Source organism: Lepidochelys olivacea (assembly GCF_965140295.1).
Source record: "Lepidochelys olivacea isolate rLepOli2 genome assembly, chromosome: 5".
NCBI lineage: Eukaryota > Metazoa > Chordata > Testudines > Cheloniidae > Lepidochelys > Lepidochelys olivacea.
In genome coordinates, this window is record NC_140415.1 from 83,959,331 (window position 1) to 83,986,218 (window position 26,888).

General features: G+C 44.2%; 1 protein-coding gene across 1 annotated transcript in view; it reads left to right on the top strand.

Moving 5' to 3' along the window:
* The first annotated feature begins 24,869 nt into the window (after positions 1-24,869).
* The window catches only part of CDC42SE2 (CDC42 small effector 2), a 117,487-nt gene continuing 115,468 nt past the window's right edge, over positions 24,870-26,888 (top strand). Inside the window, exon 1 of the mRNA XM_084627715.1 lies at positions 24,870-25,371. The gene's annotated coding sequence lies outside the window, so the exon portion shown is untranslated. The remainder of the gene's footprint in view (positions 25,372-26,888) is intronic.

Genomic DNA, 26,888 nt, shown 5'->3' on the forward strand with positions numbered 1-26,888 from the left:
CATTCCCTCCCAGTGGAATGACCCCCCCCAAACGGTCTTTGGTCCTGTTCACCCCAGCATGGCCACTAGGGTGATCATGGGCTAAGCTCAAGAGCTTGGCCCGGTATTTAGTTGGAACTACCAACTGTCTCTGAGGATGCCAGTCTTCCTGGTGTCCCCCAGAAAGAGTTTCCTTGTATAAAAGTCCTCTTTCTACAACAAACCTGGATCGATTAGAAGAGCTGAGAGGCGGTGGGTTGCTCCGTGCCGCCGTCCAAGCTCTCTGGAGGCTTTCATCTGCTTCCTGTTCGGTCTGGAACTGTTCCCTTGATGCTGGAGACATCAGTTCCTCATGGGATTGTGGACCTAGGCTTGGTCCCTCTGGAAGCGATATAGGGGATGGAGCTGTTTCTGTTGACTGTGAACCGCTCTCCGCTGGTGTACTATGTTGGGATTCAGGCTCCGGCTGAGCCTCTTGTGTAGGGTTATCGGCTGCTGCCAGTTCAGGTTCGGTGGGGCCCTCTGGTGTTGAGGTTGCAAGTACTGGATTCAGTGCTGACACGGGGTCTGGTGTTGGTTGTTCGGCTGGTTCCGGTTCTGGGACTGGTTCCGTCTGGGTCTCTGGGACTGGATCCACTACTGCTGTTGCAGACATTGGCCTGGGGTCCAGGTCCATCACCTCTGACTGGGTCCTGATAGAAGTTTCCGGAACAGAGCTAGGCCTCACGGCTTGTTTAGCCTGGTTGCGGGTGACCATTCCCACCCTCTTGGCCTGCTTCACATGATTGGCCAAGTCTTCCCCCAACAGCATGGGGATGGGATAATCATCATAGACTGCAAAAGTCCACATTCCTGACCAGCCCTTGTACTGGACAGGCAACTTGGCTGTAGGCAAATTGAAAGAGTTGGACTTGAAGGGTTGAATCGTCACTTGGATCTCTGGGTTGATTAAATTGGGGTCCACTAAGGAAGCATGGATAGCTGACACTTGTGCTCCGGTGTCCCTCCACACGGTGACCTTCTTCCCGCCCACACTCACAGTTTCCCTCCGCTCCAAGGGTATCTGGGAGGTATCTGGGCCTGTGGACCTCTGGTGTGATTCCGGTGCAATGAACTGTAACCTGTTGGGGTTCTTGGGGCAGTTGGCCTTTACATGCCCCAGCTCGTTACATTTAAAACATCGTCCAGCTGACGGGTCACCGGGGCGAGGTGGGTTGCTGGAGAACGGGGTGGTGGGACGATAAGGGGTCTGGAGGGTTCTTTGGGAGGTAGGTGGGGCTTTGGGCGGCCCCCGGTAATAGGGTGTGGTCTGGGGTGGTCCCTTCTGGTCTCCGCTCCAACTGCGACCAGTTTTCTTCTTCTCTGCCACCTCCACCCATCTGGCTCCAATCTCTCCTGCCTCAATTACAGTTTTGGGTTTCCCATCTAGGATGTATCTTTCTATTTCCTCAGGAACACCCTCTAAGAATTGTTCCATTTGCATTAGGAAGGGCAAATTTACTGGAGATTCAACACTTGCTCCTGATATCCAGGCATCCCAATGTTTTACAATGTGGTAGGCATGTCGGGTAAATGACATGTCTGGTTTCCACCTTAGGGCTCTGAACCTCCGACGAGACTGCTCGGGTGTTATCCCCATTCTGACTCTCGCCTTGGATTTAAACAGTTCATACTTGTTCATGTGTTCTTTAGGCATTTCAGCTGCCACCTCAGCTAAGGGTCCACTGAGCTGCGGCCTCAGCTCTACCATGTATTGGTCAGTAGAGATGTTGTACCCAAGGCAGGCCCTTTCGAAGTTTTCTAAGAAGGCCTCAGTATCATCACCTGCCTTGTAGGTGGGGAACTTTCTGGGATGGGAAGTGGTACCTGGAGAAGGATTGCTAGGGTTTGTTGGTATATTCTGCTGGGCCTTTATCCTCTCCATCTCCTCCACATGCTTCCTCTCTTTTTCCTTCTCCTCCTCCTTCAGCCGCATGAGTTCTATCTGTCTTTCATGTTCCCTTTGTTTTTCCTCAGCCTGAAATTTGGCTAATTCCAGCTGTAGTCGAGCTGAGGATTTGGCCATTCTAACCTCTCTGTTTTTAACTAACTTTACACCCGAGGTTTAGAAATAAACAAACAAAACTTGGCTGTAAACTTTTGCTGTGCTGGAATAGAGTACCTATTCTCTGATAGTGATTGTCAGCCTACAGAAAAAGACAATTCCCTTGTCTCTGCTCTGGGCTCAAATTAAAGCAAAAAACCTCCAACTACTTGGGAAACTGCTTACCCAGCCCAAAGAAAAAAAAAATTTCTTTTCAAACCTGTGCTCCTTGTAAAACAAAAAAAAAAAAAATCAAAATCCTAAAAAAAAACCCTGCCACTTTTGTCTCCAGGCAAATGGGTAGAGCACACACCCCCTATTTACTTTTAGGAAGAAAAGAAAAAAAAAAAACCTCTGGGTTGGAAGACTGTGAATTTCCCTGCAGGAGTTAAGTACCCTGCCTCCAGGCAAGAAAACCTGCAATTCACAAGATAATCCACTTTTGTCTCTGCTTGGCCACAAAGCAGAGAGAAACCAAGCTGCTTTCAGTTTCAAAGCTGCCTTCTGGACTTCCTAAAAATTCCTTTTTAAAATCTGTATTTCTAGTTCAAAAAATCTCAACTGGATCTCAAAATGATTTCAGGTTAATCCCACCACTGTGCCACCATGTCAAGGTTCCTCCCCCACTCTGAACTCTAGGGTACAGATGTGGGGACCTGCATGAAAAACCTCCTAAGCTTATCTTTACCAGCTTAGGTCAAAACTTCCCCAAGGTAACAAATATTACCCCCGTTATCCTTGGAATGGCCGCTACCACCACCAAACTAATACTGGTTACTGGGGAAGAGCTGTTTGGACGCGTCCTTCCCCCCAAAATACTTCCCAAAACCTTGCACCCCACTTCCTGGACAAGGTTTGGTAAAAAGCCTCACCAATTTGCCTAGGTGACTACAGACCCAGACCCTTGGATCTTAAGAACAATGAACAATCCTCCCAACACTTGCACTCCCCCTTTCCTGGGAAATGTTGGATAAAAAGCCTCACCAATTTGCCTAGGTGACTACAGACCCAGACCCTTGGATCTTAGAACAATGAACAATCCTTCAGTGTTTTACAAGAAGACTTTTAATAAAAAATAGAAGTAAATAGAAATAAAGAAATCCCCCCTGTAAAATCAGGATGGTATATATCTTACAGGGTAATGAGATTCAAAAACATAGAGAACCCCTCTAGGCAAAACCTTAAGTTACAAAAAAGATACACAGACAGAAATAGTTATTCTATTCAGCACAATTCTTTTCTCAGCCATTTAAAGAAATCATAATCTAACACATACCTAGCTAGATTACTTACTAAAAGTTCTAAGACTCCATTCCTGTCCTGTCCCCGGCCAAGACGACTACAGACAGACACACAAACCCTTTGTTTCTCTCCCTCCTCCCAGCTTTTGAAAGTATCTTGTCTCCTCATTGGTCATTTTGGTCAGGTGCCAGCGAGGTTACCTTTAGCTTCTTAACCCTTTACAGGTGAGAGGAGCTTTCCCCTGGCCAGGAGGGATTTCAAAGGGGTTTACCCTTCCCTTTATATTTATGACATGCCATCATGTGAGAGCAATGCCCCTCTGCCATGTACAGTGGCCAAACCGGACAGTCTCTACATAAGAATAAATAGACACAAATCAGACATCAGGAATGGTAACATACAGAAGCCAGTAGGAGAACACTTCGATCTCCCTGGACATTCAATAACAGACATAAAGTAGCCATCCTTCAACAAAAAAACTTCAAAAACAGACTTCAAAGAGAAACTGCAGAACTATAATTCATTTTCAAACTTACCACCATTAATCTGGGCTTGAATAGGGACTGGGAGTGGCTGGCTCACTACAAAAGCAAATTCCCTTCTCTTGGTATTGACACCTCCTCATCAATTATTGGGAGTGGACCACATATACCCTGACTGAATTGGCCTTGTCGACACTGGTTCTCCACTTGTAAGGCAACTTCTTCATGTGCCAGTATATTTATGCCTGTGTCTGTAATTTTCACTCCATGCACCTGAAGAAGTGGAGGGTTTTACCCATGAAAGCTTATGCCCCAATAAATCTATTAGGCTTTATGATGCCACTAGACTCCTCGTTCTTTTTATAAAGACTGCAGTCTCTCTAAAGCTACTTCAGTTGTTTCTCTCTTGATAGCAGCATTGGCAGTAACTCAAGTATACAAAATGATTTGCAGCAGAACCACTGAAATAATAAAGGGCATAAAAAAACAAAAGGGGATGTTTTAAATGGATCTTGCCAAGTTATAGACAATTTTCTGAGTTATTCTATGATAATGTATTTGATATTTGTATGCTGTTATTTTAAAGTCTGCTCTGACTATTATGCCTAATAGGGTCAATCATGTGATGTGCTCCCCTGCCATTGACTTCAATAGGAGCTCCAGGGTCTCAGCACCTCTCAGGATTAGGACAGATGTGGCTTATGTACACTGATTATAATGTCTCCATCACTGGGCCTATGAACATATGTACGATAATAAAACAATTCGTGACTGAACAAATCTGGAGACCGCAAAGCTATTTAATTGCACAGTTGCAAACAATCTGGAAATGGAAACCCTCCTTCCATGCCTTGCTATTCATTTTATATTTTCCTCTTGTATGCCAGTAAAGACAATGGTTCTTTTTGAGAATTACTCCTATTTAAATGATTTTTAGGACTTTTTATACATTTTAGGTATTTTATAGGTATAGCCTGTCACATCAGGTTTATCCAAATCTTTTAAAGGGGTAAACAAATTCTCTAAACGTACTTTACATCTTATGAAACAAGCAAGAGATCAGTTACCTTTTTCAAGAGTGAAATATAAAATTAATAAATGTCATATGTGGGAGATAGTATGATCAAATGGACTGAGCAAGAGACTGGAACTCAAGAATCCTGATTTCTAATCCTGCTTCTGCAACTGATTAGCTGAATAGCCTTGAAGTCTACAGTTGGTATGTCTACAGTTGGAGCTTAAATTTAACACTTCCAGCTCAGAGACATACCTGTGCTAGCTATGATATAGCTAGCATGCTAAAATAGAGGGGGCTAGCTGCCCTGAATACATGTCTAATGTCTCAGAGGTGTACATATTTAGGACATCTAGTCCCTGGTACTGCTCATGCTGCCGTGGTTACACTCAATTTTAAGTGTGCTAGCTTGATCAGAGCTAGTGCAGGTATGTCTCCTCAAAATGGAAATTACACCTCATGCTCAAAGTGTAGACGTACCCTTACAGGAACATGTTCAAAGTTAGGTGACAATGTTTGGCACCTAAATCCTTCTTAGGTGACATGGATACTATGACACAGTATGCAAATGTTTTGAAGGCCATTGAAGAGGACTGAGAGGTCATGTACAGCAGCCCAGTTTTGCCCCAAGAAGGGGGCCTCACCAAGCCAAACCCATAGCTGGGCCTTGGTGCATTAATTCCCAGCCAGGGTTCAGGGAGGCATTTCCTGCTGCAAACTAATTAAGGCAGCCGAGCCTATTTGGGTTCAACATTTTAAAGATAGGTGGGTTACTCCCAGAGAAGGCAAACAGAAGCTAAGGCAGAGAGCTCTTGGAAGACATGAGCATGGGAGATTGTTGTTTATTCTTTTGAGTTTCTTGCCTGTAGACTGAGTAGAATGAGTGCAGCCAATGACATTTTGCCAAGTTGGTATCAATTTGGGTTATACCAGAACCTCTGGCAATAAAATCCAATCTTAAGAGTGGAATTTGTGTTCTGATTGGTGATTTAGAACCATTAGGAAGTACACAAAGATAATTGATGGACCTTTGTGATCTCATCACTGACACTCCCTCAGTATTGTTTCCTACCCTTGCTTGTTGCATCCTGGGTTCAAATTTGACTGTAAGTTCCTTAGGGCAGGGACTGTGGATACAAGTGCGTGGAGTGTTTTGTTTAGGTTAAACACAGCACAGTGGGCTCTGATCCTTTGGCGGGAGAGGGGGCAGCTGTTGGTATTAGCACAATGCAAACATTAAATAATAAACCTGAGAGGCCAGTAAACTTTCTCTTTCATTTTATACCTGTCCTGCTCCTAATTTTCACAGGAGCTGAGTACAATCAACTCCTGTTCAGGTCAGTGGAGTTATGGAGTTAAAAATGCTTGTAAGATCTTGTTCTCAATACCCTGACATCACTCTGAAAATGGACATCACTGTACATGTGCTAAGCAATATGATTTCCACTGGAAAAGGAAAGTTATTGCTGATTAGAATCAAGATGCATTTCATGTACATTTATTCCTCTGTCTTCTCTTAAGTTCAGAGAACATGAAAACATTGAAATTTTGTTGTACTGAGTATACAAAACCATTGGCCAAATGCATTTCTTGTGTAAGTTAATTGGCTACAATAGTATTACACCCAAATATCAATTTATTCCCATATCAAATCAGCACACAGGTTTAATATAAACTTTATAAAAAAAACAACAACTCTGAATGCCCCAGGAGAGCAATGTATACTTATTACATCTACCAGAACATATAGAAGTCTATGTACTGCTATTGTATATTCCATTCTTTGTACTTGTAAAAAATTGTGTATTCAGGAGTAGAGTATTTTTTTATTAGATGGGTGAATTTCTAACAGTACAGCTGGGCTAGCCAGCCTCCGATCCAGGAAAATACTTAACAGCATAAAACCTGCAACAAATTTGCATTGGTTGGGATCTTTCCAACATTAGGATGCAGCACACAGTGACCCGATCAATAATACATGAAGCAATGCAAACCGTGATTGATGCTGACAGAGAAGTATTAAGTCTGAAACGAAGCAGAGACACTTCCTGGTTCAGAAATATTAAAAATCTTGATTGTTTCATTCTACAACTCAACCGTCTGATTGAGAGAGGTTGTTTGTTTGGGGGTTTCTTGCAACTTTTAAGGCTTTGGTGTGTGTGTTTTTTTGTTTTGTTTTTAACTGTCATTTGAAGGAAGTAGAAGTAACTTGTATAGGAGAACAGAAAAATATCTGATTCCCCTGTTCCAACCATAAATTGTCTGGGTATAATAAAGAGACCTTAAGCCCCATGTCTTTTTACTGATGCTTTGAATGTTCCTTATTCTTCTTTTGCCCAAGGCAGATATATAATCTCCCATTATATATCTTCTGAAGCTAACATAGCTCTTGGGGCTTGATCCTGCTACCACTGAAGTCATTGGGAGTTTTTAAACTGATTTCAGTGGACATAGAAACAGGCACGTGGGATGCATCATTGTGTTTTCGTTAGAATGTGTTGTCATAAATATAACCTGCACTGCAGGAGAGTAGATGTTTAGGGAGCTTCTCTTTCTAGAAAGATTCTAGGTTCATTTCAGATATAAAATGGATTAGGGAGAAAACCTGAAAGATCAAGTCAAAATCTCAGCTTTAGCCATAGTGGGTTATAACACAGTTTGGTTAAAGCCCTGTGGACATATGTCCAGTTGCTGACAGTTTACCTGGGCAGTGCAAATGAGGCCTACGCATGATATAAATCATTTTACCAAATCAAGCTATAGATCTGGGCAGTATCTACAATGAGATTTTTTTTTTTTTTGGTCAAAAATTTTACACCATTCTTCACAGCAGTGTAACTCTGCTGGTGGGAGCCCAAATGAAGACAAAGCTCCAATAGCCACTCAGAGTAGGTCTAAACAACGCAGCATTAAGAATGCCAGTAGCTGAAGAAGACTTATCTATGTTAGTGCTTCCGTTTGCTATATGAAGCTACACTAGTACTAGTAACATGGGCACTTTTAACCAAAACAATACCCCCACATGTAGACAAGGGCTAGGGGATTAGTGGATTAAAACTGTTTATAAACTGACTCCACTGGATGCCTAAATTGTGTAGTATCTTTTTTAGGAACACCCTGATTTAAGCACAGTGGTGGCTAATAGTTTGAAATGTCATGTAAGCAGGGCCTGTAACAGAACAGCAGCTACCCAAGCACCACCCAGCCTCAGTTTCCCTTCTCACAGGACTCCTCAATAAGTTACTGTCACAGTCCAACAGTAATTAAAACACTCCCCTCCTGGGGTCCAGTTTATTTAGTCCTTACACAGTGGCCCTCTGGGCCCCAAGCCCAGTTCTTTGTTTTTCTCCTTGAATTAGGAGTCTGCAGCCCTCCTTTCCAGAGCTGGGTTCTGTGTCTCTCCTTGAGTCAGGAGTTTGGCCTTTTAGGCCTCAATCCCATTTCAGGGCATCTCTCCCCTTGAGTCAGAAGGCCCCATCTCTCTTTCTCAAAGCTGAGTTCAGCTCCTTTCGGGCACTCACCTGCAGATGTTTCCTCAAACCAGCTATAGCTTCCTAGTCTTCTGTCCTATCTGGGCTTCCTAACTGGAGTGTTACCAGGTTCCCTTTGATTTGCCCAAGATCAGGAAGGAAGTTTATGGCAGATATCAGAGTTGAGCTCAGATCACAAGAGTACCAGCCTAATACCATAAAAACACCATCCTTCCTTCCAGTCAACTCCCACTCGACTCACTGTCGATACAGAGATGAGCAGGCCTAGGCCCATCCCTTCAACCAAGGAGTGAGGAACCCCAAAACCCAGGCCACAACAGAGTTTGGAGCCAAAAATGAGAAAAACAGGGATGAGAGTGGAGGTTACAGGGCCAAAGCAAAGGAGCCAGAGGGAGACACTGAGCAGAGAATCCCAGACAGCATTCAGTTCCCCCTTGAGCTCTCTTCCCGAGGGACTCTCCCAAGCATCTGTTCTTTCCTTTGTTACCTCCCCAGGCCTACCTGGGGTAATCATATGAGCTCATTCTTAGGCACCTGGGGAGGTGAGCTGATCTTTTCACAGGTGGATCTTTTCACATTTTCCCTTAAAAGGGCGAGCCACTCTGCGATAATAAAAAAAAAATAGGGGCCCGTGAAAATAACCTTAAGAGCCGGACGTCTGTAGAGCAGAAAGGCCATCGCAATCCCTCACAGTCTGATCCAAATCCCATGCATTTCAAATCCTTCCCTTCTACCTAATAATACAAGAAAATGTCATGTATTGGCTTGTGTGTGTACTACTCCTTGCTGTTGCGACTTGGTGCACCAGCGCACTAACAACCATGAAGTCCTTGATGGCCGTGGTTTTGTTAAATAAGTAACCTGGTTCTGATCCCAATGAAACAAGTGATGTTTAACTTGCTTCCACATGTGTATTTGGGCCAACAAGACAAAAAATATTGAAACCAAAATGGAAAAATCACTTGATGGCAGAGCTGTCTTTTTTTCAAAATTATGTATCCTAATAGTCACAATGTAGAGTCCTATTTGTGGATCACTACAAATTAAAGCTCAGCTACTGAATGTTTGCATAAAAGCCCCTGTACATTTCCTAGAATATCTCCTCAAATATAACATGAACTGGACTTTTTTTGCACTGTTGGTCCACACTGCAATTCTCCATTCATTCGCTATAATTCTTTGATTTATACACACTGTAAGCATTCTGTGACCTTGGGAATCTTTAAGTAGAAAACAAGATTTATCGGGGAGGGATTATGGAATCATGGTTCATTTTAGAAAAGAAACAAAATGCATTACTTCGTGTCAGGCTTGAACCTTTGTTAATATCATCTGTCTGCTAGTGCATATATATAGTTTTGCTTATGTGTCAGACCTGGACTTAATGTGCTTGGTTTATATTTGTTGCTAGTTCTGAAATAAACAATCAAACTATACTCTGGGATGATAAAGGACCTATTGTAATATACTGCTTTCTAATAAATGGTAGTAAGATTAGGGTTCAGTCCTGGAGCTGCCCTGCATGCAGAACTGCCATTGACTTCAATGGGAGCTCCATTCCTGGAACAGCTCCTAGATCTGGCCCTTAATTTGCAGCTGAAATGACATTTAATGTCCATTTAAAGCTCAGACTGTTTTTAAGTTAGTGTCTGCCCACTTCTACCATGCTTGCATGCCTTTTTCTACAATTATTTCATCTCCACTGAACTTTACTAGAAATTCCAATATTTGGGTTATCCAATCAGCAACAGCTAAATGCCTCTATTTATGGGAAAAATCAAGCTCACATTCCTGTGATTTCTCATAGAACTTATTTTGTATGAGCCAGTGTGGATGTTTTATTACCCTCCTTTAAAAACATTTTCTTTAAACATTTATATTGTGATCTGTAGGTTGTGGTTGGGTAAAAGTACAATGTTTTGAAACATTCCTGATTTTACTGACTGCCTGGGCAAGCCACTTCTCCACATTCTAGGGATGTCCTTCTAGGCTAAGTTCAACTGTAGCTACCTCATGTAAAAGAAAAGATATGACAGAAATAGGAAAAGTTCAAAGAAGGACGATAAAAAGTATTAATAAACTGAGGAACTTTTTTGTTCCAAGTGCAGTTCAAGGTGCTTATTATAATCTATAAAGCCCTATGTAGTCTGGGTCCCAGATATCTGATATATCATAGTCCCTGGTAGGGGCGGGCACAAAGGGGGGAGAATCAGGGGCCTGGGCCCCCCAATAATCAGCAGGGACACAGAACTCCTCCAGCGCTGGGGCTATGGCAGGAAGAGTGAGCTCCTTTGGCCCCTGGGGCCATGGCAGGATCATAGAGCTCCTCCAGCCCCCAAGTCCATGGCGGGTGCTGACAGCTCTTTCAGCCCCCAGGGCATCAGCGGGATCACAGAGCTCCTCCAGCCCTGGGGCTGCAGCAAGGCACAGAACGTGCCCCTCCAAAAGCAGGCAAATTTTAATTCCTGTGCACGCCCCTGGAAGTAAATGGGAATCTTTCGGACTGTGTCCTATTACAAGAGTTAGAATCCATCTTGTTGCTCTTGCTGTTAGTTCTTGGGTAGAACTCCCCAGGCCCAGCAGCAAGATATTCTCAGTGGAGCTTCAGTGCCTTTGGAAATCTCTCCTTCTGGCAGTAGGCCAAGTTTGACAAGCTTCAGCATGAAATTTACCTGCTAAGTCATACTTTGAATGGGCTGTTAAACCATTCCTGCAGCAGGCATTGTGAGGGGTTTTAGTATAGGCCCGTTGTTTTAAGGGACCTACATTTTGTTTAATAACATAATTGCATTTATTTAATTAATGGTACCTAGATGCTGTGTTAGGTCAGGTAGCAATGTTGTTATTTACGCAATGATTTGTAAGTGTAAGGAGAGCTTTAACTTCCTAGCACTGGTTAGTTTGGAAAAGAGAAAAGTTAAGACTCAGGGCTTGTCTACACCACAAAATTAAGTTGACTTTATCTAATTCGACCTTGAGCCCCCAGATTAATCAAGTTGATTGTGCATGGCCACACCATGCTCATTGTCTCAATGGAGTGTGTCCTCACTAGCAGCGCCTGCATCAGTGCACAAAGCAGTGCATCGTGGGTAGCTATCCCAAAGTGCAGCTTGCTGCAGTGTGTTTTGGGAAGTTTGTGCAAGTTTGGGACCAAAACATTGTCGCTGGGGAGAATGCGAATGTTGTGTCGGCATCCCATGATGCACTGTGCTCCCTCCCTCACATCAACAGCACACCACCCAGTGGTTTTTGCGCTTTAAAACCACCGCGCGTACGCCATAACCCCAGAAGCATGGAGCCGGCTCAGTTGTGCACTCTTGCTGTGAGAATCTCAAACACCTCATTCCTTCTCCTGTAGTATTTCCAGAGCTGAAGTAGCATCCACCGCATGGAAGATAGTGATGTCCTGCAACCAGCCCTGCTGCAAGCCATTGAAAAAAACAATTCACAGTTGCTGCTGGCAGTCACAGAGCATCTGAATTCTGTTGAGCACTGTTTCTGGTCCCGTGAAACAAGCAGTGACTGTGGGATCACATCGTTTTGCAGGTATGAGATGATGAGCAGTGGCTGCAGAACTTTCCGAGTGCGGAAGGCCACCTTCCAGGAACTTTGTGCAGAGCTTTCCGCTGCCCTACAGTTCAGCAACACAAAAATAAGAGCTGGTCTGACAGTGGAGAACTGAGTGGCAATTGCTATTTGGAAGCTTGCAGTGCCAGACGGTTACCGGTCAGCGGGGAATCAATTTGGAGTAGGTAAATCAACCGTGGGACTTGCTGTGCTGCAAGTGTGCAAGGCCATTAATCGACTTCTTCTACAAAGGGTAGTGAGTCTGGGAAATGTGCAGGACATAGTGGATGGTTTTGCCGCGATGGGGTTCCCTAATTGCGGTGGGGTGATAGATGGCACACATATCCCCATCTTGGCACCAGACCACCTTGCCAAAGAGTACATAAACCAAAAGGGATACTTTTCAATGGTGTTGCAAGCGCTGGTGGATCACAGTGGGTGTTTCACCTACATCAACGTAGGATGGTCGGGAAAGGTTCACGATGCATGCAGGTCTGTTTAAAATGCTGCAATCTGGGACTTTCTTTCCAGACCACAAAATGAAGATTGGTGACATTGAGATGCCTATAGTTATCCTGGGGGACCCAGCCTACCCCTTGCTCCCTTGATTCATGAAGCCATACACCGGCCGTCTGGACAGCTGTAAGGAACAGTTCAATTATAGGCTCAGTAAGTGCAGAATGGTGGTCGAATGTGCTTTTGGTCATTTGGAAGGGCGCTGGAGAAGTCTACTAACAAGGTTGGACCTTAGTGATCCCCATGGTTATAGCTGCCTGCTGTGTGCGCCATAATATCTGTGAGAAAAAGGGGGAAAGTTTTCCGCAGGGGTGGGCAGTTGAGACAGATCACATGGCAGCCATTTTTGAGCAGCCAGACACCAGCGCAATAAGAAGAGCACAGCAAAGGGTGCTACGTATCTGCAAGGCTTTGAAAAGCCATTTCATTAATGAGTCACAGTAATGTGAGCTGCTTGTCTGCATTGTGCTTTCCCAGACCTTCACCTGGCTTGTATCACTGTCCCTGTAAAGCCAACCCCCTGCCCAAGCCTGCTGCTTCTACTCAGTAAAGAACATTTCTTTCTTGAACCCATTTACTTTATTTAACAAACATAAGAAAAGAGGGAGAACAGAAATAAAAGGTAACCTTGGAAAAAAGGGGTTGTAAAGTTGGAACGGGAGAAACATTTTCAACTGTGTAGCAAACACCACATTCCAGACCATCAAAGGTCTGTGAATGGGTGCCTTCTGTTCCTTGTATCCTCCCCTCCTTAGTTAAGTGAAAGGGAAAATGGACTTTTCACCAACACCTCATGGAACGCTTGTGGGAGGGTGATTCTGCACCAGGAGATGCTGGCTAGCTGTCCACCAAGATCCGCAGAGGGACTTACCCTCCTGCTTCTGTTCCCGCAGTTCAACCAGACACCTCAACATGTCTGCTTGGTCCCTCATAATCCGAAGCATCTCATCCTGCGCCACACACTCATACTCATTGGAAGCTTTCCTGCTCTCCATGCCCATGTCTAACTTCTCGGACAATGAAATCCTCCACGCTCTCAGCTCTGTGTCAGCTGTCAAGGAGGCATTCATTATCCTGGTGAACATGTTCTCCTGCGTTTTCTTTCTCCTCCTTCTAATCACTGAAAGTCTGCTTTCAGGTGTTGATGACACGCTGAAGGACACATTTCCAGCTGTCAGTTGGGGAAAAAATAAAGGAGCCATTGTACATGAATAAAATGTTTCCATAGCAAGGCCGTTTTCATTTAAAAAAAACCCCACCCTTATTAAACTAGGTGCAAGCCATAACATAATCAGAATCCGTAACTGTTCACTGTGCTGTTTTGCTGCTCCAGCCATGGTGAGTAGGCCCCCCAGGTCATGGGTGACCGCACTTTTAATGAAGTTTATGGCAGGCTCATGTCAGAAGCACAGGTAGCTAGTCGAACAATGGCCCTTCCCCATAGCACCACGGGAAGCTGTTTACAAACCGGGGGGAGGAGGGGAACATTTTCACTCCCAAATTGTGGAATCTCTCATGTGGAGCCCCAGGTCCCTCTCAGCCACTTTAAACTACTTGCCGACCCATGCTGAGCACAGTAAAGGCATGTTAGCAGCCGCGTGGTTTGGAGATCCAGAATGTGGGGGGCGCGGGGTGGGACTACGTGTCCTTTTTTTCCGTGTAATAGCATTTTTAATGAGAACTTCCCACATTTTCCTTAGGTGACCCTATGTGATATCAGTCTCCTGAGGGTAACAGAGGAGGAAAGGAAGGAGATGCTGCAAGCGTCTGGGTATAGACTGGGTCCTTATGCTGCTATGCTGTGTACCGCAGTGATGCCAGCAGAATTAATTCAGGAGTTGCGTGGGAAAGTGTCCTACCATGGTGGAAGAAATAAGATTGCCCTGGCAACAAACCTTCTGCAAAGGATTGCAGAGTACCTCCATGAAAGTTTCCTAGAGATATCCATGGAGGATTCCTGGGCTATCCTAGTCCACATAAACAGTCTTTTCTGGGGCCAACCCTCTGCCTAGCTGGAGCGGCCCCTTGTAAGCAGAGAACCACCGCACCTCACTTTTTCTTCACAGTAAATGTGCAATACCACCAAATGTGCGTGCCCGCTAAATTTTAACTGGACTTTCATTATAATTGTATACTCACCAGAGATGCCTTCCCCAGCATCACGGTCGGCCACTGTGATGTCCTGCGACCCACAGGGCTTCAGGGTTAAAAATATTTCCTGGCTCTTGGGGAGAATGGGTCCACTGCTCACCTGTCTCCCATTCTGCTCCTCCTCCTCTTCCTTATCCATCATATCATCCTCCTTGTTGTCCTTGCACTCACACACCTGTGAGGTGTCCATCTTGCTTGTGGGGGTGCTGATAGGACCACCCCCAAGAATCGCACGCAGCTTGTTGTAGAACTGGCATGTGTGGGGTTCAGAACCGGAACTACTGTTCGCCTCTCTTGCCTTCTTTGTTCTTGCCTGATGTTCTTCTGCTACGCTTGGCGAAGTTTTTATTTTCACATGGCACTGCTGTGTGTCCCTCGTGTAGCCCTTTTCCCCCATTCCACGAGCGATCTTTGCATAAATGTTAGCATTTCTTCTGCTGGATCAGAGCTTTGCCTGCACAGACTCTTCTCCACACACAGCGATAGGATCCATCACCTCCTGTGCAGACCAGGCTGGAGCGTGTTTGGGGCATGTAGTCTCCATGAGCAGCTGTGCTCAAACTGGCATGCTCCTAATGCTGATCAAACAGGAAATGGGAAATCAAAAGTTCCCAGGGCTTTAGCAGGGATAGGGCTGTTTCCTTTGTACCTGGCTACAGTGCAGAGTTGAGAATGATCGCTAGAGTGGTCACAGATGAGCATTGTGGGACATGACCTGGAGGCCAGTTAAGTCAAATTATATAACACTGCATCTGCACTACCTCGCAGTCGACCCATGAAAATCGAACTGAGAGCTACACCTCTCACAGAGGTGGATTACAGAAGTCAACCTCAGAGGTGACTTAGGTCGACATAAAGGACCCAGTACACTAATAGGTCGACTTAAGGCGGTTTCCTTCGACCTAACTCTGTAGTGTAGACCAGGCCTAAATATCAAATAGGAACTGGAAAGGAAGAGGCCAATCTGATGCTCCTTTTTAAATTTTGTGCCATAATACAACAAAAAGAGGTCACTCAAAATTCAGAGGCAACAGATTTAAAATGGACAATTAGATTTATAATGTAATTAGCCCACGGAGCTTACTGCCATAATGTGTTATTGAGGCAATTAAAGGTAAGGGGGAAATTCTGTCCTCTTGTCTATTGGCCGCTAAGACTTCAAGTATGGCAGGGGTGGCCAACCTGCGCCTGAGAAGGAGCCAGAATTTACCAGTGTGCATTACCAAAGATCCATAGTAACACATCATCAGCCCCCCCCGTCAGCTCCCTCCCTCCGGCCCCCAGTGTCTCCCACCCACCAGCAGCCCCGCCAATCAGTACCTAACCCTCCATCCCTGCGCCACCCGCCCGCTGCAATCAGCTGTTTTGTGGTGTGCAGGAGTCTCGAGAGGGGTGGTGGGAGGTGCCAGGGCGCAGCAGACTCCGGGGAAGAGGCAGGAGCTTGGGGGAAGTAGTGGAGTGGGGGCCGGGGCCTGGGGCAGAGCCAGGGGTTGAGCAGTGAGCACACTGTAGCACATTGGAAAGTTGGTGCCTGTCGCTCCAGCCAAGGAGTTGGCGCCTATGCAAGAAGCTGTATATTAACCTCTGAAGAGCCGCACGTGGCTCCAGAGCCACAGGTTGGCCACCCCTGAAGTATGGGATCCGGGTAAGAAAATTGAGTTGTTCCATTTCCCAGGCTATGGTCTCATTGTCACAAATAAATAAAAATGGAATATTGTTGCTTTTGTAATTGTCTAAAGGCATTTCTCAGTATTCCATTTGCTTTCTTTTGGACAGTTTTACTGAAGCTCTCTCATTTTTGTTCTTTTGCTTTTAGTGTGTTTGACTCTGTCATTTTATATGTTTAGTTTTGTCCTCATTTTGGAAGGAATTAAAATGTAACTGCCATCCCCTACTCTGACACTGGGAGTCTGAATAGACACTGTTATCATTTATTTCAAATACAGGCAAACGTTCTAATAGGTCAGTATTACGCCTGATGTCCATGTGGTTTGAAATCTAGATGTGATCATCTAGTGTAGGAATAGTCTAATCATCCAGTAGATCTGCTGGCTGTTGATGTTGAGGGCTCACTGTAAATTTGTCCACAAATGTTTTGGTCTTGGTCCCCCTTAAAGCCAGAGAATAACCTCTTGGTGCTAGCAAGCATTTACATTTGGGCCATTCACTTGTGTCTGCATCAGGTCCTAGTTTATACTTTTTGTTTTGATTAAGTTAATTGTGACAAACACTTGTTTAACATTGCAGTGCAGCAGACCATTGAGAACAGTATTTCGTCCAAGACCAATCCACAAGGCTGGTGGTTAAAAGCTTTGTTAAGCATGTGAGTTCTCATTTGTTATGGATTTGATGGCAATCGAGTGTTATTTTAGAGGCAATCACTGATGCAGGGCAATCTCTGGACTTATCTACACTGCAGGTTTTCTAAAATTCCCCCACCATTTCTCTAGCAACAGTGCAACTCTAGCAGCAGTTAGAGCACTGGTGTAGACAGAGCCCTGGTGTTTTCACCTGTTCTGATATAAGCCACACCTCTTCTACCCAGTCCTATGGACAAGAAAAAGACCTCCACAATTAGTTTTATTATCATATGAAACTCAAACTGCAAGCTCAAAGAGCATAACAATTGGATTATACAGTGAATGTTCACACAGCATGTGAGTTTTTCTAGTCTGTATATGAATTTTCTGTTCAGAACAAACAGTGTCAATCTTGGGTGGCTAGGGATTGAAAAATGTTCAAAATTAGACTAGCAGTTTTGGCTGGGAATCAAAAATACCAACAATATCTGAATAACCAAATGTGTTAAAGCAACTATTATGTAGGCAACGTAATAGAAGGGCTGCTTGTACGAAAGCCGACTATTGCTGCAAGCAGACTTTCAATACTCTTCTATCCATCAACTAAACTAGATTTTGTTTGCAATTTCAGAAATTAAATGGCCAGTTAAATGAGGTATATTAAGCAGTGCAGATAGGCGGAAAGAGTACATTGCAATTTACATTATGAAATCTAATATAAAATCCTTTCTAATGGAAAGTAAAGAAAATAGGCCAATCATTCAATGAGGCAGCTTGTAGACACGGGATCAACAGATATAATGGGTGAAATCCTGGCCCCGTTGAAGTCAGTGACAAAGCTCCCATTAACTTCACCCTAGAAATCTGGGTTCAGCATCTGACAGTGGCACCTTTCTGGGTTCAGGGACATGTCTTGCAGCTGATCGACTTCTCCTTATGAGAAAGAGACACCGGATAAGATGTACTATTGTACTTTTCACAAGCCAACGATAGAGCAGTCCTGAAGGCACCAGTAGAGACAGGGTTGGTTGGCTTGGTTTTTATGTCCCTTGTGGACAAAAGAAAGAGTTAAAATGGCTTGAAGAAACAAGAGCTGTAGCGATTTATGCAGGTTACCAGTTACAGAGTTGCCCCCTCGTTAAAACTCAGCTAAATTGAGCTAGCTCAGATAAAACGAGACTGTAGCTGTCAGCCTGGCTTGCAGGCTAGTAAGTTAATACAGCAGCCCTACTCAAAAGAAAGAGAAGAGCATGCAAACCCCAAATGAAAAAAAGGTTAAAATAAGATGAACTGAAGAATAAAAACAAAAAGAACAAAGTCAACTTTCTGAATGTGTGTAAGTGGAGAACTGTTAGGTGGATGTAGGAAACAATAATCACAAATGAATGGGAGTCTTACTGGGTATTCCTTACTTGGGCAAAATTCCTGTTGACAGTGAAGTTTTGCCAGAGTGAATAAGGAGTGTTGAATAGGGACCTCACTGAGAAAGTACTGTAATTTAGCGGCCACTGCCTACAAAATAATGCTGTTTCCTTTAATAGGATGTATCAATAAGTGCCATCCATTCCTATGAATATTACTGTCCATGAACAATAAAGGTTACAACAATTAGCTATGTTCATCATGGAAAGGATATTCCAGTTCCTTTCTCCCACTCTTTCCATCTTGTCTATTTAAATGGTAAGTATACTGTGGCATGGCTAATATCTTATCAACACCTAACACTGGTGGGGTGGGGGGACAGAGAGGGATATCATTGTTGGCTTATAGGCCAAGATTTTCAAAAACAGGACCCTAATATTAGGCCCTGTTGCTACTGACTTAGTAGAGTTACAGTGGAAATAAATGTATCCCATGGTGTATTTTAGTGTTATGCCCTCACTCTACTGCTTTGCCTCAGTGAACATATAGGAGTGAAAAATAACTCTTATTGTTTGTTCAAAGGAAACCTTCAGTGAATCTGTATTAAAGACATGTCATCACATGCCTCACCCTTTCATTTTGATTCAGTCCTAGTCTACCTGTCAGCAGATTCAATGACAGCTTATTACTCCGATCAGATCATTTATTTTTCAATGTAACTACAATCAATCAAAATGTTGATTTGTTGGTGCTATACTTTTTATTACCGGTGTTCTAAAGGTAAATATAAGATGAAACAGTTTTTTGCTTTGTTTTTAAATAAAGCAGCCCAATTGTTGCAAAACAAGGCTACTTAATTCCAGATTTGTCTCTCCCCCACCTTATTAAAATAAGAAATAGAAGCTTCTACATTTAAGAAGAGGGCTTTAATTTAATTGACTATTGTGACTGACATTATATAAAGCGAATGACCTCATCTTGATTGATTGATTAATAACTGCAAACCTGAGATTATGCCAATATCTTGCAATTTAATTTTGAATAGTCTTGCTTTATTATTGTCTTCTACATCCATATGGATATGTCTATTTAAGTTAATATTAGTTTTCAAATATAAGACTGGAAACAGTTTTAAAATCTTTTGCAAGTTGGAGGGATGATTGAGTAGAAACAAAACACAGCAATCATGCTTTTCAATCTGCCAAGGCCCAAATGTAAGACACAATATGTGACCAGGATCTAAAACAAGAGATGCAAAATAAAATTAATGCTTGACTTAATGTGATACGGAATCGCACATTAGTGCGATAAGTTCTTTCTATAATCTGTTTCCAGATTCGTTACTTCTGGTGTAAATAACTTTCAACAGTACAAGTGAGGGGACACCAGCCTTTTGTGTGGAACATAAGTAAGGGGGTCTAGAATGAGTGGCGTCCCTCAATATGAAGCTCAGTTTACAAATATTGAAGAAAGAGGCAATGAGGACTAATCTACAAACACCAAACCAAACAAAGTAACATAAGCAAAAAAAACAAAAGAATAGCAAATACAAACTACCCCAGCCTGGGACTAACGCAGAGCCTGGTTACGGAGCCCTGCCTTCTCTCAGACATTATCCTCTTCCAAGGGGAAAGGAAAGGGAAGATAAGTTAACCTCCTGTGTACTAGTGATCATGTCATTACATGTCACTCCTTTGTGTATGAGGAAGCGATCTCACAGGCCTCCCAAACCCAGACTTCCAGCTGCAGAACGTAGGTCCCAGTTGGGTGCCCACTGAAAAATTCAGAATCATTGTGCTGCTGTGCAGGAGGAATTCATGTCCTCCACACAAGGCCCAAGTAAATGAGCTATGCATGGGGAACTACGTGATTGTTGGAGGAGGATGGAATCCTCCTCTCTCCCTGAAGGTAGGGCACCAGGTAATGCTACACACAGCTCTGGCTGCTACTATAATTCATATATAAGTAAGATTTGGAATCTGTTCTGTTCACAGAGCCTATGGCCGTGCCCCTATCATTACCCCATCCACAGCACCCTCCTCTGAAATTCTGTGAAGCCAGCCACTGCTGGATCTTATCTCATGGGTGGGCATGGAGGCATTCCAAATGCTCTTTTTTCCAGGCCATGTTATTTCAATGAAGGAAGAAATTAACTTGGCTACTTTACAATAAAAGATGCTCTGTCTCATAGGCACTAAAAATTCTTCAGAGGATCCCATGGTAGAGACCATATTCCTAAAACCACACAGTCATAGTTAATGTTCCCACTTAGAGAAATGTAAAGTGGAAATATATTGGTTTGGAAGGGTATTAGACTAAGCAATCTTTAAAAGTTACTTGAACCAAACATCCCTACTGGACACTAAGATAGAAGGGGGAGTTGGTATACTTCCACGAGCAAAATATTATGGGCAGTACGGGACTTCATATGGGTACTAAAATCTATTCCTCCTTGGGACAACAAGAGATTCTAAGGAACCACTAGTTCATGAAAATGTACTGTTATGGAAAATCTTCTTTACCATGGCGTGTTTATTGCTGTTGCATCCTATACTTCATATTTTTTCTCTTGATATTTTGATCTTTCCTGGCCCACTGTCCCCTATCCAACTTTTTCTTTCTTTCTTTTTCTTTTTTCTATAACTTGCTACTGCTTGGCTGCTACCAATCACTGCAAGTGGAATGAACCTGGTTTACTGATGAATAGACCAGGTATGTCCACACAGTTCTTTAATTTCTATGGAAAGTTAATAGACAAAGGCAGTACAGCAGGTGTGATGGAGAACTAGTTGTAATATGGTTAAATTAGGATATAGTTTTGCATTATTTTAAATAACACAATATTATTAATCAGAAATTAAATGGAATGGTCGTTGTAGACTCTGGGCTTTTTTTGAATGGTTGATTCCAGTGTCTGGACTCCACCACAGTCCTGAGACCTAACCTAATCAATAAATCACGGAAAAACAGATTTAGAAAACATTTTTTCCCTTTTAAAAATCAATACTTATGCAACCAAACTCAGCAAAAGGAGGATTTTTGCTCCCTGTGTGTCGCAGTGCGTGAAGATGAGGACTCTTGAGGTGACACCCAAAACATTAATATTGACCTATTTGACATGCCTGCCAATAAGCATTTGGCACACAGGAAAGGAGGAATATTATTTATCACAGAAGCCTGGCTCATGTGAACATGGATTGGGCTCAGTGTTGCTTTTTTCAGATGTTCAAGTTGGACCCTGTAGGCAGCAGAATGGAAAAAGAATGAAACTCTTGAAAGGTGCGGTTATTGCTTAACATAAAAATGGAAAGAGAGTAACCAGTGAGTGGAAAATAATCAGTATTTGGTTAAGGACTGTTTGTCACTGGGAAGGAATTCTTAGTAGGAAAATGTCCAATTTTTAATGAAGAGGGAATTAGAGAAATGGTTGGAGGGGAAGTAAAGGAAAGGTGGTTGAACACTATTAAGAACTAGCTCGGTCATAAAACAGAGTATATTTGCTGTGTCTCCCAAATGGTGGCCAGATTACACTTATCCAATTAGGTTCTGTCTACACTGCAACTTTTAACCAAGTTTGTATCCAGTTAGCAGCATGGCTGGCTCCAGATACAGTTTGTTCTCACACACAACATGATTAATGCTCTATTAGTAACCATGGCAGTTAAATATGTACTGTCCTTGCCAGGAGCACAGGCTGGCACATGATTGTCTTATGACACCATTTGGCACACTCTTTTGCAGTGTAGATGGGCCCCCTAACTGTGCCCCTGTACGTCTGGGACTCTTTTGTGATACTCTAACCTTTGCTGAAGCACTATGGAATAGCTGCCCAAAAAAGTGATCCAAAAAAACTAAACAAAAAGCCATGTAAGTCAGCGGTGATAGGGATGCATAAACACAGCTGACTCATGAATGGTTGTGTTGTAAAGGAAGCTGTTGGTGTGGACACAACTCAAACTATATTTGTTCTAACAGGGTGGAAAGAAAGTGCCACAAACTGGTTAAAAATATAATGATAACTGTAATGTGTTGTGAAGGAGCCTGTTAGTATGGACACAACTCAAACTATATTTGTTCTAACAGGGTGGGAAGAAAGTGCCACAAACTGGTTAGAAATACAGTGATAACTGTAATGTGGACAGGTCTTTACTGGAGTCATCAAGGTCTGGTCTGAAAAAAACACTCCCCTGACTACTGTAGCTATGCTTTTATAACGCCTGGTGTAGATGCAGCTATTTTGATGGAAGAATGCTTCTATTGACATAGCTAACTCCATTCAGTGTTCCGACAATGACATTAAAAACATTTTGTCAGTACACTGTGAGGCTATGCCAACATAGCTATGGTGGTATAGTCTCTGTAGTGTAGACATACCACAAATTTGCATCCTGTGCATAACCAGAGCCAAGATTTGGGTTGGGACTCCTGTGGTTTGAAAGTAGGCCAAATGGAAAATTTAGCCAGTAGGAACTGTGCAAACTGTCTCAGATGGACGTCATGTATATCTTGCACATAGAAATTATAAATCATGATATGAAGCTCCCCAGTCTTGGCTTATGGACTTGACAGCACAGGATGATGACACTTCAGAAAGTTTTCTATGCAAACCTACCAAGCCCCAATATCTCCATTTAACTGTTTAATCTCCAGCATGAACTGGTGTTCATACAGTTATTCTATTGCTATATTTTCTTCTGTATTACTTTGTTCCTCCTTCAGACAGATCTTCAGGGGTGAAATTCTAAAATCTCATTTTAAAATCTGAGAAATAAGATGATCTTATGGTTCAACCACTGTATTGGACTCAGTAGTTCTGGATTCAACACATTTTTAATATTTTTATTTCAGATACAAGTACAGTGTAAATAGAAAGCACTCAGAAAGATGTTCAACAGCAAGAGAGAGAAAAACAGGCAAAAAGACAAGCAAAATCAGTGGAAAGCACTATTAGGATAGACTATTGTGTTGCAGTAACAGTTGCTTTTCAGAGTGATTTAGGATATTAAGAACTTTAAATCTATATTACCCCTGTGTATAAAATTTGGAATTATTCATGTGCATTCAAATAAAGACCTTTTTTTTAATGTTTAGATACCATCTTTTGTATGCTCCCTTTTCTAGACTGCTTTATAACCTTCTGTTCGAGGTGGTATAGATAAAGAAACTTTCCACTGTATAAAAGACTCCCTCCATTTAGCTGTATGATACTGTTCAAGTGCAGTTTATTGAAAATTCTCTTGTATTGTGACATTGTCCATTTTTGTTCATAAAGTCAACTATATATGATCCATAATGTTGGGTATATGTGACCTGGTACAAGAAGGATTACTGCTTTTCTTAATGTGAAGAGCTGGAAATTAATGGGCAGCATCCACTGAATGGCTGTCACCACCCTTGTGACAGGTATCATGTTCTACTCCATACTTGTAGTTGTTAGATCAGTGTAATGAAAGCTCAGCCTTTTCTCCTTGTTCAGATAGAGCCAAATCTACGAGGAGGGGAGTGCCCTATGCACAGTGCTAAGCAGCTCACTTCCCTTTGAATCCATGGGAACTGAGGATGTACAGGAGGCACTTGGCTGCTTGTAAGATCAGGCTGCTAGTGCCATTGCAAGGGCCCAATCCTGTGATGCAGTGAGGCGTTAAAGGCTCTCAGAACGTGGACCTAATGTAAGAATCCAGGGCATTTGGGAATTTTGTTGCAGCCCTGACCCTGTGAGATTCTGAGGCGCTGAGTGCCCTCAGTTCCTATTGACTTTAGTGGGAGCTGAGGGTGTTCAGTACCTCTCAGAATCAAGGTCTTGTAAAGGAGGGAAACAGGACTGACAAATGCAGGAAGACAATTAAGTCCTTTTTGACTATGTTTCATGGGAGCTCCAGTATTCTACAACAAACACCACGTGTCAGATTTTCCTCTCACAGGAGAAGGGAACAGGAGATCCCCACACTGCTGTGGCAGAAATAAATACTGCAGCATTTCACATACTCTAAAGATGCACTCCGAGCTATTTCCTTGATTTTCAGGTGCCCTGTTAAATATTTTTTTATGAAAACATTTTTACAGAAAGAAGACTGGATGGATATCAGGAAACCACAGGGGTGTCCTGTTGTTTATCATAAAAGTGGAAATTCAAAGGAAAATACTGCATAGGATGAACATAATAGAGGATTGCAGTGTAGTTGTAAACTGTGTTGGTCCCAGGATATTGGAGAGACAAGGTAGGTGAGGTAATATCTTTTACTGGACCAACTTCAGTTGGTGACAGAGAGAAGCTTTCCCGAGTTCCCAGTCCTGGTACCCCTACTCTCCTGAGTTGTCCCATTGAAGTCAATGGGATCAGAACAGGATTCCAAGACTGCTAATTCCTGAGGGTGGGGGCCTGCCCCCTGTTACTGATGCCTTCAGTGCCCTGGCCGCTGTGCCAAGGCCGCCAGAGAGGCTGGGTGGGGGTGGCAGGGTGCCTGAGGCTGTGCAGTCATCCCCCGCGGACAGAAGCCTGGAGAACGGACTCCAGGGGCCAAGGCTGCTCCGCTTCCTGGGCTCCTGCGACCTCATTGTACCCACAATGCCTGGCCGCGGGCGCCCGGGGAGCTCTCCCCGCCGAGCACCCGGCGCTGCAGATCGGGCGCCAGGGGGCGCCCCCAGCCGGCTGCCTGCGCTCTCCCGGGCGCACCCGGGCTGCTCTGGCAGCTGTTTGAAAGTGCGGAGGAGGAGCGGGGCTGCGCACGGGGCTGGCGGGCAGCGGCAGCCCGGCCTCCTTTGTCCCCTCCCCTACTCGCCGAGCCGGCAGCGGGTGCAGCAGCCGGGAGCGGAGCGGGTCGGCCTGGGGGGGATCCTTCCCTTCCCGCAGCAGCACCGAGGTCGCCATCTTCGCCTCCCCGTCCCGGCTCCCAGGCAGGGCGACGGAAAATCCCTCCAGCCAGGCGCTGCTCGCGCCGCATCCCTCGCCGCCAGCTCCCTGCCGCGGGCACCCAGCGCCCGCCGCCGCCCGAGAGCCGGGGCAGCCGGGGAGGGGAGTGGGCGCGGCCCCCGCCCGCTCCATGTGATCGCCCGGGCTCAGCAGCCTCCCGCGCTGATCTCATCTCCATCCTCCCCAGCGCTGCGGGCACCCGGCGGGAGACGGAGGTGCCGAGGGGAGGCGAGGGGAAGCCAGACAAAGGAGCCGGCGCTGCTCTAGCGGGAGGTGAGTGACTGGGGGGCTTATGGGGCAGAAGGGGCCTAATTTTCGTGCTTCTCCCCCATTTCTGTGTAATCCCCTCCTTCGAAAGCCTCTGGCTTCATGTGCACTGGGAGTGGCCTCTTCCCCTCCCCGGAGAGCAGAAAGACACCCTACCCCACCCCCCACCATCAACCCCCCTGCCCCCCGACCCTGCTGCAGGGATGCAGGCTCGCCCAGCCTCCTACCAGCGAAGAAGGGAGCAGAGCTGGGGCTGGGAGCGCGGGGCTGGCATCCCCATCTGGAAGACTAGTGTGATTTGTAGTGCGGGTGTGTTTGTGGGAAACAAACAGCCATACCTGTGTGGACCCCACTGGGCTACGGTGTAATGCACCAGAGCCCGCAGCTCCGTTTTCGTCCCTGGGAAAGTCCTCTGCTCTCCATTCTGTTGTCACTTCTCTTCCTTCAAAGCCAAAGCAAGGGGAGGGGGAATTCCCACACGCAGGGCAAAAATGAAGGCTCACTGTGCAATAGTTCTCGCAGTGTGAAGCAAGTGGGAGCAGACGGCTAAAAAAACTTGGCAAATGTTTGGTGCTTTTGCATTGCCAGTGCTGTTGTCAGTGGCAGGTCAGGTTTCACAGTGGCATGGACCAAAGGTTTTGGGGAAGGGAAGCTGAGTCTCTCTGATCCTACACACAGTGCCGTGCCCGCCCCATGCACTTTTTTTTTAGTAGGCTGTAAACCCTGCAATTGGATATTAGTAAGCAAAAAAATCTAGGGCTTTCTCTCCCCTCCTCCCTCCAAGCTAATCAGAACATTACCAGAATTAGAGCCTGCACAGCTTGGCTCTTTCTCATGGAGTTAAAGAGAGCAGGAGAGGAAACTCCAATAGGGATTTAGAGCATAAATGTATTATTATTTTTCTCCCCCCCCCTTATCTACAGTGATTATAAGGCCAGATTTGCTTCCTTTCCACAATGCTGTAGGCTTCACTGTGAGTAAAGTGATGCTCCTACAGCATTTTTAAAAAATTAGCAGTTAATTCCTTGTTCCTTTTTTGTTGAAGTGGCAGGAAGGACAGTTTCATTTGCTCAAAGATTATTAAAAGCTGCTGTTTCTGGGGAAAATATGATAATTGAGAGCATTGAGGGGGACAGGTGATGCCTTTAACAGGTTGTTTAATGCAAGTGCTTCTTGAGCTCAAGGACAAAAGGAGGCTTCTTTTTTGCTTTTTTTTCTTGGCACACAGGGTGTGGTAATGGCACTGTAATGCAGCATTGGTAAGTGAACAGGAGCAGGGCACTGTTGACCGCATATGTGAGGAAAAACATTTGTCAGTTATTGGGTGCTATGGAGTTGTTAATGAGTTCATGGCTGATGTGACAGCTTTTATTTTTAAATAATACAAATTTGAGTAAAATACAAAAATTCACTCTAGGGAAATTACCTGACTCTATCCACAAGCTGTATGTATGAAATCATTGATGAGTTAGCACCAGCATATCAGAATTGTAAGGTAGTGTTGCGTACATTAATTTATCTGT